This window comes from Lynx canadensis, chromosome A2, assembly GCF_007474595.2.
Source record: "Lynx canadensis isolate LIC74 chromosome A2, mLynCan4.pri.v2, whole genome shotgun sequence".
Taxonomy (NCBI): Eukaryota; Metazoa; Chordata; class Mammalia; order Carnivora; family Felidae; genus Lynx; species Lynx canadensis.
In genome coordinates this window covers 157,564,611-157,579,550 of record NC_044304.2, presented here as the reverse complement: position 1 = coordinate 157,579,550, position 14,940 = coordinate 157,564,611, and positions in this window count along the sequence as shown.

Below are 14,940 nucleotides of genomic sequence, written 5' to 3'. Positions count from 1 at the left end.
CCCGGCTGTTTCTCCTCCCGTGTTTTCTCCGGGTCGCCGCCTGAGCCTGCCTCCGGACCCCCCGCGATCTGCCGCTTTCTGCGGGTGCTTCTCTTTTGGCCGATCTGTGCCCGCGGAGGTCTGAGTCGGTGTGCGCTTTGGGGCGCTTGGCTCGGGGCCTCCGTGTTCGTTTCCCTCCCTTGACGTCCACCTGTCTCCATCTTTTAGGGCCCAGAAGCATGCATCTCTAAAACAGCACGGCCAAGCCTCTCCTCTCTGTATTACCTGTTTGCTTCTGTCGTTTTTAAGGTTCGGTTCAGTTTGATGATGTGCCTTACCACATGCGTTCCTTCTGCAGTCTTCCCGGGACATGTGTGTGTTTGTGTGTTTGTGCCTATGTCTCAGGCCTGTGTGTTTTCTCATGCTTGTACTATTGATTTTTTTTTTTTTTTTTTTCAGATTCTTCCAGGGAAACCTCTGTTCTGTTGGTCTCGGAGGCCACGCTTGGGGGGGGGGGGGGGGGTGTCTATCCTTCTACCTCTCCATAGACTTCACCGAATGCCACAATGTTCTAAGGGGGCAGCCACACACACGTAGGAAGAACCCCTCACCTTGAGGGACCCAGATTCTTGGCCTTTTTTTTTTTTTTTTTTTAAATCAAACCACCACCCCCTCCCCAGCCCCAGTCATTACTCTCCAGGGCTTCCCATGGGGCTATGCCAAGTAGAATCTTACTAGGCTCTCTGGCTGTTTTGTTCTTGGGAATGCCGTGATCTACACACCCATGTATCTAAGTGGGTTAGACCGTTCCCAGATTACCCTGTGCATTGACCGCTCCACTGATCCCGTCTGACCACACCCACCAGGTTTTTGAAGACTTTAGGAGAGAATATCATTAAGGTAGAACGGTGTCTTCTCCAATAAAGTCCTGAGGCATCTCTGTGTTCAGAGAACGAGCTGCTTCAGTCATCATTACTCTGAAGGGTTAAGCCCTCAACAACAGTTCAGCAGCCTCCAGCCTGCTCTGAGCTGCTGCGTAAGGTGTGGTAAGCAATGAGGAAATCAGAAGTAGGAGTTCAGGTGCGTAAGGGCAGGCCCAGCAAGTGTCACCAGCTCAGTGAGAGGTTAAGAATGGGAAGTGCATGGGGCGCCTGGGTGGCCCAGTGGTTGAGAGTCTGACTCTTGACTTCCTCTCAAGTCCTGATCCCAGGGTTGTGGGATCAAGCCCCGCATCAGCTCCTTCCCTCTGCCCCTCTCCACTTGTTCTCTCTCTCTCTCTCTCAAAATAAAGAAATAACCTTAATAGTTTTTTTAAAAAAAGAATGGGGGGGCGCCTGGGTGGCGCAGTCGGTTAAGCGTCCGACTTCAGCCAGGTCACGATCTCGCGGTCCGGGAGTTCGGGCCCCGCGTCGGGCTCTGGGCTGATGGCTCGGAGCCTGGAGCCTGTTTCCGATTCTGTGTCTCCCTCTCTCTCTGCCCCTCCCCCGTTCATGCTCAGTCTCTGTCCCAAAAATAAATAAACGTTGAAAAAAAAATAAAAAAAATTAAAAAAAATAAAAAAAGAATGGGGAGTGCAGTAGGTCAAAAACTTCAAACTAGAAGTGTCTCTATTTCTAGGCTAGGAGAGAAAAATGCAGTCCAGGGTGCGAGGAGGCCGATGATTTCTAGGGGGGAGCAAAGTTAGTAGTCAGAGGAGCTGGAGCTGCCTTGGAAACCAGCCTGGCTATTCCTTCTGTCACCTCCATCTTGACTTGGCTCTCCCCAGTGACAGACAGCTCGCTGTGCCTTAGTTTCCTCCAACCGTCTGGCAGGTCTCTCAGACCAGACCTCCTCTTGTTCTGCCAGCTCTGACCTATCAGCATTTTTTTCTTAAGTCACTGCCCTTGATCGATGACCTCTGGGCTCTCGTCCAGAGAGTGAAGCATATGAGGCTGGACCTGACTTTTCAGCCGGGAGTGACATGAGGGAAAGTTAAAACTTGTCCCTTAGGGGGTTGGCTTCTCCCCGGGAGCATCCCTGTCTGCAGGGTGTACACATTTGGGGGCCAATGTAGCCCTCTTGGCTCCTCTCTCTTCTTCCCTCGAGTCTGCAAACCATGGTTCTCATGTTATTATTTTCTTTCTGTCTTTCCATCTTTCTTTCTTCCTTTGACAGAGAGGGAGAGCACAAGTAGGGGAGAGGGTCAGAGAGAGAGAGAGAGAGAGAGAGAGAGAGAGAGAATCTTAAGCAGGCTCCACACTCAGCATGGAGATGGACACAAGTCTCGATCTCACGACCTGAGCCAAAATCAAGAGTTGGAGTCAGTCGTTCAACTGACTGAACCACCCAGGTGCCCCTTATTTTATTCTTCTTTTCCATTTCTTTTTTTTTTTTTAATGTTTATTTATTTTTGAGAGAGAGAGAGGGAGCAGGGGAGGAGTAGAGAGAGAGAGAAACACTATCCAAAGCAGGCCCCAGGCTCTGACCTGTCAGCAGACAGCCCGACGCAGGGCTCGAACCCATGAACCATGAGATCGTGACCTGAGCCTAAGCCGGACGCTTAACCGACTGAGCCACCCAGGCGCCCCATCTTTTCCATTTCTTGATGCTTGCTTGTGGTACCCGGGTTTCCTAATCAGGCCTTTCATCCTGTCCGAAGATTTTGATATTTCATTTGGGCTTATATTTCCTCTGTAAAGTCCTAGAGAAGAGAGAGGATGATACAATGGAAGAAGGATGGGATTTAGGTGCAGATAGGGGTGCATCTGAATCCTACCTTCCCCACTTACTTAAGGCAAAAATTTGACATAGTACCTTTCCTGTGCTTCGTCTTTACCTTACTGTGCTTCATTTCCTCATGTCTTAAATGAGGATATTACTATTTAATAATACCTGCCTCCCTGCTTCAGTAAGGTATCATATAGAGGTCACCTTGCTACAAGCGTAGAAGGTGATTGATATGAGTTAGTTTTCTTTCCTAATAGAGCCCGTAGTTATGCAAGTTGAATGAATACATTTACAATCACAAGGTGATAAGGGTTGGGAAAGGTAAGCAGATTCAACATAAAGTTATTTTACAGTGAGAGCAGTATTAGATGGGGGAAGAAAAAGTATAGGTTCTGGAATTTGGGAATATTTAATTGGAGACAGTACTTTTGAGATCCAGCCATGGAGGGGAAAGGACAGAGAACTGTCCTGTGTAGTTATGGGCATCAAAGGAATGATAATGGCTGTTTTTAAAAGCAGGACCTCATTAGGGGTGCCTGGCTGGCTCAGTCGGTTAAGCATCCAACTTCGGCTCAGGTCATGATCTTGCTCAGGTCATGATCTTGTGGTTCGTGAGTTCGAGCCCTGCGTTGGGCTCTGTGCTGACAGCCCAGAGCCTGGAGCCTACGTTGGATTGTCTCCCTCTCTCTGCCCCTCCCCTGCTAGTGCTCTGTCTCCCTCTAAAATAAATATTTAAAAATTAAAAAAATAAAATAAAAGCAGGAACTCATCAAGATATCCCTGGGGCTGTCACTGCCCTGACTGGACACCCCCCTGGTGCCATCATCCCCTGATGTTGGCTACACTGTTTCTCACTTGGTTAACTCTGACTCTCAGCGGATCCTGTGCTAGTTTTTTAAATTCTGCTCTGGCTTTTCTGACTCTGCTTTTTGCCTGATCCCATGACCCACAGTTGAACCTTTTTGAAGTGATTTTTGAACTCAGTTCTTTTCTTAACTGGGCTGACCCTGGTCTCTCCTTCCTTTTCCTTTAAATCCACCCTGACTTGGCTGCTCTGGTTCTGAGCTATCCTGTTCCAGTCGGAGCCCGCCTTTGGTTTCCCTTTATTCCTTCCCTTCCCTTTCCTTCCCTTTCCTTCCCTTTCCCTCCCTTCCTTCCCCCTCCTTCCTTTTTTTTTCTTTTTTAATTCAGAGAGAGAGCATGCACACAAGCAGGGGAGAGGGGCAGAGGGGGTGGGAGAGAGACAGAGAAAGACAGAGAATCTTTAACAGGCTCCACGCTCGGCTCAGAGTTTGGCACGGGGCTGGATCCCGTGACCCTGGGATCATGACCTGATCTGAAATCAAGAGTCAGACCTCAACCAACTGAGCCGCCTAGGCACCTCCCCCCTTTATTTTTCTCTCCACCTTTGCACATTTGAACTAGCCTAAATTTGGTGTTATTCAAGGTATAAATACTAATGAACTCATTCATTTAAAAAAGTTCATTTACTCAATATGCATTTCTCGAAAACCAGATATGCAAAGACCAAGTCTCTGCCCCAAGGAGAGGAGCTCTCAATCTAATCAAGGAGAGAAACATGTAGCAAATGATGATAGGAGAGTATGATAAGTGTTAAGATATAGACAAGGTGCGATGGTAGACAAAAAGGACAGAGCACTGCTTGGGGAATAAGAGAAACCCTAATGAATAAGGTGCTGTTTGAGTTGACTTGTCCTAAAAAAGTACTCTGTGCCTGGTAGAGAGGGAATAGAGGAAAGGCATGCCCGCAGCGGAAATGGGATATGCGAACATAGCACAGAGCACATTCTGTTCAGGGAAGGGTGAGGAGTGTGGACTTCACGTGAGGTATGGTGAAGAAATGGCAGAGAAGAAAAAGAAAATGTTAACTGTGGAAGGTGATGGGTATGTTATGTGGCTGGACTGTGGGGATCATTTCAATACAAATATCATGGGACACCTGGGTGGCTCAGTTAAGCATCCTACTCTTGATTTAGGCTCAGGTCATGATCTCACAGTCGTGGGATCGAGTCTCTAGTAGGGCTCCATGCTGAGTGTGGAGCCGGCTTAGGATTCTCCCTCTCCTGCCCCTCCCCACCCACGCACATGCACTCTCAGGAAAAAAAAAAAAAGTATACAAATGTCAAAACATCAAGTTGTATACCTTAAATATTTACAACTTTCATTTGTCAATCATACCTCACAAAACTGAACAAAACCCTTCAGAGGAGCGCCATCTCTGAAAGTATAAAGTCCAAACTCAGTAGCGTGCGTGGCTTAAAAGCCCCCTCATCATCTAGCTACCTGACTTCTCACTCTCCCCAGGTCCCTGGAGGCTCATAGTTTTTTAAATTTCTCCTGTAAGCATATCTTTAGCTTGGTGCATGTATCAGAGGAAAAGAGATATGCCTCTCCATCTTATTAAATTGAGTCTCTAAAATGCCTGGTAAATACTGAGAATGACCAGGTGTTTCCACAGAATGGTCACAGCGATGGGAGAGGGATGGCCGGCCATGGTGGAGAGGCGGCAGGGTCCCGTCCCACATCGCAGTAAGCCGTCCCCAGAAGTGCCATTACTCATTGTCTTCTGTTTTGGCATGTGTTTAGTTTGAGGATGTTTCAGAAGTTCTCCACCCAAGATTCTTGGAAGATAAATATGAGGATAGGGACGGGGATGATCCATTTTTTCAAAGAGACTAAAATCGATGCCATCCATTCAGAGGAGTTCTGGTTCTATCGCCATGGTTTCTAAACCTGGCAAATCAGCAAAATCTCCGGGAACGATTTTTTTGTTTGCTATTGTTTAAGGGCCCCCCTGTGATTAAGACAAGAAGCCAGATTTGGGAACCGTGATGTGAAAGCAGTGGTTCTTTACCAGAGGTTTCGGTCAACAATCACCTGACGAACTTTATGAATTTGCCTTTGCTCAAAATATTTGGAGTTTCAATTCTGTAGGTGTGGGTCAAGAAGAACGGTTGAAAAATAGCTCCTTGCTGATTTGGATACATAATGATAATGGAGACCTTCTGATCTGTAGCAGTGGTCTTAAAACTTCTTTTATCCTACCTTCTATTTAAAAAAAACTCAACAGGCACCCCCAATATACAAGTGCTTATTTATTTATAAACTGTATATACCTGTACTTTTTTTGTTTTAAGTAGGCTTCACGCCCAGCGTGAAGCCCAACACGGGGCTTGAATTCATGACCCTGAGATCAAAACCTGAGCTGAGATCAAGTTGGATGCTTAACTGACTGAGCCACCCAGGCTCAGTACTTCTGTACTTCTATATACATGTACTTCTTCTTTTTTTTAAGTATTTATTTATTTTGTGTCTTTTTATTTATTTAAGTATTTTATTTATTTATTTTGAGAGAGAGAGCCAAAGCACGTAGGAGGGGAAGAGGCAGAGAGAGGGGGAGGGAGAGGATCCCAAGCAGGCTCTGTGCTGTCAGCGTGGAACCGAATGTGGGACTCGAACCCATGAACCATGAGATCCTGACCTGAGCCAAAGGAAGGAGTCGGCTGCTCAACTGACGGAGCCACGCAGGCACCTCCCTGTGCACATACCTGTTTATAATAGTGAAACCCAGGGTAGCCTGTTGTCACTGCACACCCAGGCTTCCACGCACCTGCCATACCTCCCTGGGGAGAGGTTGCGGTAACAAACGAGAGAGCCCTGTATCACCGTGGCACTGTCTTCATTGCTGAGGCACAGAGGCACAACCCAAGACATAAAAATGGAGATGAAAATAAAAATGAATAGAAAGGGAGATGGCATTCACTTTAGCGGGAACATTCTTCTATTTTTCTTATGATACAAATATACTTGCCTTCATGGCCCCCTCAAGGCAGGGAGACTGAAGACATTAAAGTCAGAGAGGCAAAACATTAAAAAGAAAAACAGGGGCACCTGGGTGGCTCAGTCGGTTGAGCGTCCAACTCTTGATTTCAGCTCAGGTCATGATCTCAGGGTTGTGGGATAAAACCCCACATTGGGCTCCCATGCTCAGCGTGGAGCCTGCTTAAGATATTCTCTGTCTCCCTCTCCCTCTCTCTCTCTCTCTCTCTCTCTTCCTCCGTCCCTCTCCCTGGCCTGCTGGTTCTCTCTCTCTCTCAAATAAATAAACAAATATTTAAAAAACAAAGAAAAGGAAAAAAGATTTATCACTAGATTCTACACCTGAAACTAATGTTACATTGTAGGTTAACTAACTGGAATTGAAATAAAAACTTGAAAAGAAAAAAATAAAAAAAGAAAAAGAGTTAGGAAGACAGTTTAATCCTATCCTTCTAGAGACGATCAAACAGCTTCAGGGGGCCCTTGGGTGGCTCAGTCAGTTAACTGTCCATCTCTTCGGCTCAGGTCATGACCTCATGGTTTGTCAGACTGAACCCTTGTCAGGCTCCACACTGACAGCGCAGAGCCTGCTTGGGATTCTTTCCCTGTCTCTGCCCCTCCCCCCACTTGCTCGCACGCTCTCTCTCAAAATAAATAAACATTAAAACAATTTTTTTAAATAAGATAAAAGCTCACATTCAAAAACAAACAAAAACAGCTTCAGAGAGGTTGTGACTTATGAGATCAGAGTCCTAGGTCCTAGGCAGTGGCCAACGGGGGCTGGCATCCCTCCCAATTATTCAAGCCTCCCACCAAGGTTACTGAACACTTACTTTAGATTGTCTGTGTTCACAGTCTCATTAACTGTGCATAAATTCAGGGTAGAATGCTTGCTGTTATATATGGGATGTACAAAAGGCAATTATGACGTGCACTCTGTCTCAAAAGAATTTGGGCAACTTACATGGAAATGGTAAAATAATATTCTAAAGCAATCTCTAATAAGCCCTAAGAGAGGTAAAAATAATAATGCCAGGGAGACTCAAAGGCAAGGATGATTAATGTGAGCCAGAGGGGTAGGGAAAGCCCTCCCAAAGAGCTGAGTCTTGAGCTGCCTCTGGGGACACAGTGTGGGTGGATGTGGGAGATACGTTTCCAGGACTGGGGACACGTGTGTCACTCCTTAATACCCAGGTTCCATTCCTGACACACATACATGCCTCACAGTGTTAAGAGCAGCACTTTGGGAAAGGAGGGGCTGAAGGAGCCTTGAGACATCCACTCGGGGACGTGTGGAGGTGGAGGAAGGCATTCGTACCCGCACAACCTTTACCCTCTTGGCCCAAATCTACCTCCACCAGAACAGAGATTTGGTTCCCATCAAAAGTAGATTTTGGAGTTCTAGCTCCTGAAGGAAGTGTGAGCGTCTTCCGTGGCAGAAGTTATAGCACCATCTTGTGGAAATAAATGCTTTAGATCACGGAGTTTTGTTCTGGAAACCTTACTCTTCTAAAAAAAAAAAAGAAGGAAGGAAGGAAGGAAGGAAGGAAGGAAGGAAGGAAGGAAGGAAAAGATAAAGAAAACAAATCAATCCCAAAACTCATTCCTGGCTCCAAATCATTCCTGGAGTCCACAGTTTATGGGTAACAAAAAGTATCTCATGTATCCTCAGTCTTTGATGGCTGAGTTAGCAGCTCTCCATCCGTGACAGCATTCTTGTTTTCAGAAATAAAGACACATAGGTAGGATCCAATATTCTCCCCGTTTCAGACTTCTTTAAGGCTGGATCCTCAGGTTTGGTTTTTAACCATTTGCCAAAGGATCCTGTCTTCTTTGAATTTAGCAAAGCAGCTATAAATCCCCAAAGAAAATAAAGGAAAATAAAGGCAGAAACACTGGCTGTTATGGCCCTTTTCTGTCTCCTCCGTGAGTTGGAAAGAGGAGGTCCCTTAATCTTTAAAGAGCTAATGCTCTGTAATGGGGAGCTCAGAGAAGAATTCATAGCTGCCAGAAACTTCCAGAAACATTTCCTAGAAATCTAATTGGGTCCACTAAACAAGTAATCCCCAGGAATATGTTCCATTTAGAGTCATAAATTCATTGGCTCATTGAATAACTAATGAGACTTTGAAATGCGAGCGCTCTACACTCCAGTGGAGAGGGAAGAATGCCCAATCTTCTCAAATCTTTCTTTACCCTGGTTTGGCCCCCTCTGACATCTGCATCTGTGAAAGTTTGGGACTTCAACAGCCCACCCTTGAGCAGCCTCAGGCTTCGCAACAGTTTGAAGTGAATCGCAGAATTTAAAAAAAATGTGTTTTCACTTTTTCAAAAATCATATGTTGAAAAAGTTGCACCGTGACATGTTTCAACATTTAAAAGCACAAAAGTTTTCCTTTCACACCTGTTCCCTGGCCAACCAGCTCCCTGTCCCCGGTCCCTCCAATGTGGCGAGTTGTTTGTGAAATGCTTCCCCAAAACATTCTGCGCTTAGAGGAGATACATTACGTCAGTGGTAGCCCACGATGTGTTTTGAAACCTGAGTGTTTTGCTTAAAAATATAAAGAGTGTTTTACAATATCAGTACCTAAAGAGCTTCCTGGTTTATTTTTCAGCTGTGCAATATTCTATTGAAGGCAGGTAGCCTAAGTGATCTAGGCAGGCTCCTCCGGAGGCAGTTCCAGTAGTAGGGCAGTACAAATAACGGTGCAGTGGGTAACTTTGGCCTTCGTTGCTGTGCATACGTGCCGTCCCACCTGTAGGATATATTCCTGGAAGCGGAAATGCTGGGTCACATGGGATGTGCGTCTGTAATCGTGTGAGGCCGTGGCAACTCGTTCTCCGTGGAGGTCATTCAGGCCAAACTGAGGCAATGTATGATAACGTCACGCCCTCGCTTCGTGTTATTAAAACTTTCTGATCTTTACCAACCTGCTAGATGAAATGCGATCTTTCAGATAGTTACCGTGACGGTTTTCATGACTTTCTTGCTACGAATTTGATTCCATGAAGTCACATTTTTCACGGGGCTTGGTCACCTAATCGGTTCTCTTTCTCCAAAGCTGCATTGGTAGAGGCACTGATTTTTGGTTTTTTAATTTAGTTTCGTGAACAGGTACAAATGGCTCAGATTTCTAGCAGCTTTCGAAGCATTCTTTGACTTCTCTCTCTCCTGCTTGTCCTCAGTGTGGGACTTACCACGTGTTAGAGCATCAAGCTTCAGAGCCCCTACCAAGGGCCCATTCCGAGGCTCTCAACTAATGTTGTAGTCATAAATTAACATTCTTTTTCTTAAAGGAGCTGCCTCAAATTTTATAAGCTTCAGCATGAATATGCTCCTGCTTGCTGCCATCATCAGGTTGCAGTCCCTCTGCTTGTTTTCTTAAGTACTCCTCCAGAATTATTTTATGCACGTAGAACCACATACAGATATAGGGTATTTACCTCTTTTCCTATTACCCTTACTTTTCTCAAGGTATCTTGGAGATTTCTCTATATAAGCTATGGAGAACGTCCATATTGCTTTTTGTTTGTTAAAAATGGCAGGGCATTCCATTGCCTGGAGGTACTGGTCCTTACTTAATCAGCCCTCTACTGGCGGAACTTAGTGTGTATTTGCTTTGTTTTGTTTTGGCCATTTCTTAAGTTTCCCGGCAGTTTTCAGAGACTGAAAGGGTAGCTAAAAGTCTGGTGTGGACACAGGTTTCAGAAGACGTAAACTAGGTGACATGGCAGGGGGATCCCAGACTCCCTCACTCCCCACCCTCTTTAGGTATCTAGGACTCTCTTATCCAACCAGGTCCCCTGGTGCCTGTGATTCACAACGCAGCATGGGTATGTGCATCCGTATATTAAGTTTGTGATTGTGAAACAAAAGATGGTCTTGCTAAAGAAACTCTGAGTATCCGAAGGCAGCAGGGAGAGATCACTGTAAGCCCAGGATGCCTCTGAAATCATACCGAATAGGCGTTGGCTTCTGCAAATAGTCCATGAGGTCATATTACTCTATCAGTGGCATTGCCACAGCCCACAGAAGTATTCCCCCTGCACACACACTAACAATTTGTTCTGCTGGACCTGATGGAGAAAGATCGAACAACCCAGGCATGGAGTGCTGGATATCTTCTGCACTCTGGAACATTCAGTCCCTTAGAACTTTGCCTCATAACCAACTTCAGTCATTACTTCCTTCTGCTCTTCGGGTTCAATGCCAACGCCTTGAGCCTTGGAGGCATCATTTTGGATAGCTAGAAATGCAGCCTTTCCATTCTTCCCACCCTCTTAAAGTATCAGCTGTCCAATCTCCTATTCCTATAACAACCTTCTTTCTGGATAAGAAGGATCATAAACCTGTCTAACTTGGGGTTGGCTACCATTTCAGTCTCTGAAAACTGCCCTTTTGCCCAGTTACATCTTTTGTTCAGACACTTTCCTTTGGCTCTTCTCTGATATCTTCCTTAGAGCCGCACTGTCCTTGATCTCCTTGCAAGGGGGTCAGTTAAAAAATACAGAGAGAATGCAGGGAAGGGGAAAATAAAGGCGAGAGAAAAGAATTGATGAATCTATGCTACAGGACTAAGAACAATGTTTAGTACTTCTTTTCAGTTTAAAAAGTATTGACAGGTATATCACCTTTTCTGAAGCTCACAACATCCCCTTGGAACAGACAGGGTGGGTGGTATCTCATCACCATTGTATAGATGGGGAAGCACAACAGTATCCATCTGATCGTGGCATACCTGAACCCAGGTTTACAGGATTACCCACTCCATCGCAATTCGATGCTTCAGGGCTGATACCCGCCCTGAGACCCTCAGGAAGTGATCTGGGGAGCAGGAACAGTCTGGAATGTCTGTACTAGAGTGGGTCCCGGGGGATTTGTCTTAAAACTCTATCTGGGTGGTGTTTCACATAAAATTGAAAATAAAAACATCGATTGTATAGATCAGTGGGAGTGCTGCTGTCGAAGATCTGTGGAGGAAGATCACATGTCTCTATTTCTTCTCTCAGTACCCTTTAGAGTTTCACTGTGGTCCTGAAGGGCCACAGGGCTAGAAACTCAGACCCTCTGAGTACTTGTGGCAGAGACTGCTAGATGTTTACCAAAGTAGTTTTCTCTTATTCCCAGGTACATATGGAGACTGTATCTCCCAGACTGCTTTGCGTCTTTGTAAGACCCTATGACCAAGTTTTAGCCAATGGGATGTGAGCAAAAATACCCAGTCCACTTGGAGGTCAGGCCCACTAAAGTCTCCATGCTTTTTCTCCTTCCAACATATGGGACAACCTTGGGAGCCACAAGGTGTAAGGACCTGAGTCCTCCCCCCCACCTTTTTTCTTTTAAATTGCAACACTGGGGCACCTGGGTGGCTCAGTCTGTTAAGTGTCTGACTCCTGGTTTTGGCTCAAGTCATGATCTCAAGTTAGGCTCCACACTTAGAGCATGGAACCTGCTTGGGATTCTCTCTCTCCCTCTCTCTCTCTGCCCCTCCCTGACTCGTGCTCTGTCTCCCTCAAAAAAATAAACTTAAAAAATAAAAATTGTGACACTAACACTTGATTACCTTAAATTTTTATAATAATGTAGTGTTATTTTCCATAGCACATTTCCCATTTTGAGAGTCATCTTCTTTAACCTTTTAATGTTTATCATTTTGAACATTTTCCTGTACCTTAATATGCCCGTAAACACACACACACACACACACACACACGCACACACACACCCCTTTTTCTCTACATGAATGAGAAAGTACTATAACAATATGACTTCTTTTACTCACTTATTTTATGAGAATCTTCTCTGGACATTAGAGGGATAAACCTTATTTAAAAAACAGGAATCCCCAGATACCAAACTCCTGCCTTGTTACTTGGAGGACTAAATGTAGATGTTGTTAGTATACTTTGTAGAATATTGTGGACAGAGAAATAAGGCACTTTGCCGTTTGGTAATGGAAGGAAGGGCAGCAGATTTAGAAGAAGTACATGCACCCAAAACCACACCAAACCCAAAAACATAAACTCATGTCTAATGTGTCCAGTGGTCATAGTCAAAGGCTTTGTACTGCTACGAAAATTGCCAAATAGTTTTAATAATACTGGATTTGAAAAAAAAAAGTATAGATTTATAATGTTTTATTTAACAAACTCACTACTGAAGGATATTAGTTTGTGACATTCACTATTGTAAATAATGCTTCAATTTAAAATAAATGTACATGTATATATTTTGCATATACATATGAATATCTCTGTAGGATATGTTCCTAGAATTGGAGTTGCTGCATTAAAAGGAGTGCGAACTTTAATTTTTGAAGATATATTCCCAAATTATCACTGAATCAATTTATATTGCCATCCAGACTATCGCCCACATGCTCAGCAACATTGGAAAATATTCATCTTTTTATTTTAGTCCCATTTAACGGGCAAAAAATGGTATCTCATGCTTTAAGATTTGTTTCTCTAATTACTAGAGAGCCCGTACATCTATCATCATATTCACGAGTGGTTTTTACTCGTTCTACAGTGCATGGCTCATTTGTCTCCACTTATATCTACGTAATTTTTGCTCAGTTAAAAAACTGATGTGTATATTACTGTTTTGTTCATTATATAGGTATTGAAAACTCTGCTAGCTCTATTTTTATCTTTTTTTTTTTTTAATGGGTTTTCAGAACATTCAGGCTGATTTTCTTGAATGTTACCTAACAATTGACGGAAAAAGATTCCCTGGGTCTAGGCTACAGAGAGGCCCTGTGCTTAGTGGCGGTGGGTGTGGTTTCTGGAGTCAGGCCGACCTGGATTAGAGCCCCAGCTGTCACGTACTTGTAATCACAGGAAAGCTCTCAGTCTCTGTGTCTTTCTTTCTTTCCTTCTTTCTTTCTTTATGAGTGCAATAAAAAGCACTCAGCTCATTAAACTCAGAATTGTCATGAAATTTGGGCGAGATAATAACGCGTATATCTCCGTACAATGCCTGACACTTAGTAAGTGCTCGATAACTACAAGATACAACAATTACTTACAATGTGGGCAACAGAGATACCAAATTAGATACAAAGTTTGATTTCTGGTTCTAGAACCTTTCCCAATGAAAGTTCTATTTAATAAGATCCAAGGAGGCTAATAAAACTTCCTTTTCTAAAGAGTAGGCATTTCACTTCCTATTATGCAGTTTCAAGAGAGCACTAAAGTATTCAACTCACTTACTGACTCGGGCAGTTACTCTCGAGTTCCTACGATGTTTAAGGCCCAGGACATGTGGTTATCTTTGAGTCCATTTCATTTTCTTCACGTGGAACTTAATTTTTACTCCTCTGAAAAAATGAAAATCCAAATTCCAATGAAATGAGAGGAAATCAACCAAGGGACAGAAAACTAGAAAATAAGAAAGGCTCTTAAAGATCGTCTAGCTCAACATTTCATTTTATAGATGAGGAAACTGAAGGCCAGAGGAGTTAGGCAACTTTTCTAACACAGTGAGTTAGTGCAGGGAGCTGAGAACCCACACACCCCAACTCTGAGCCAGTGCCGTGTGGACTAAATCCAGACGTGTTCAAGGGTCCGCCTCCTTTTGCGATCAAACGATTTCAAAAGTAAAAATTAAAACAAACAACAGAGAAACGCTGATTAAAAAAAGACAAATCAAAATGAACCAATAAAGTTTGTCAAGAAAGCACGGAGAGTAAGACCCTGCCCAGCTAGTTGGGGGAAGAGTCATGTTTTCATCCAGTGGGACTACATTCCTGCCCTCCTTTCAGACAAAATTCTGCCCTCGACAACCCATATTTAACACGGATACTTTACACTCACAGCAAATAGTAAACAACAATCCCGTAGGTTGGCGGTTGGCAATCCCTGGTCCACATGCCAAAGATGCTGCAGGTGCTAATTCCAGGCAGCAAGTGAAGCCACGAAGCACAGATCCCCACCCTATCATTTCCAGTGGTTACTGCCCGCAATCGCCTCCTCCCTCTTGCCAGTTTTCGAGGGCAACACCCTTACATGGCTCCCCATCTGGCACCGGGATCATCCTGGCCTTCCAGAGTCACAGGCGCGGCAGGGTGGCACATTCTTTGAGACCACTGCTTCCTGCGATAGAAATAAGTAAGCACCCCCAGGACTTTTGATATTTAGTGCTATGTTTCTATCCTAATTTTTCCCTTTCTTCTCTGTAATCTTAGAGCATCAACATATTCTTAATTATTAATATCCATCATGTAAGAATATACTAAAAGCAAGGGCTGGATACATCTGATGGACTAGAAGATACCCTAACTTAGGGGCGCCTGGGCGGTCAGTCGGTTAAGCGTCTGCCTCTTGAGTTTGGCTCAGATGGTGACTGCGCGGAGCCTGCTTGGGATTCTCTCTCTCCCGTGCTCTCTGCCACTCTCCTGCTTGCTCGCTCTC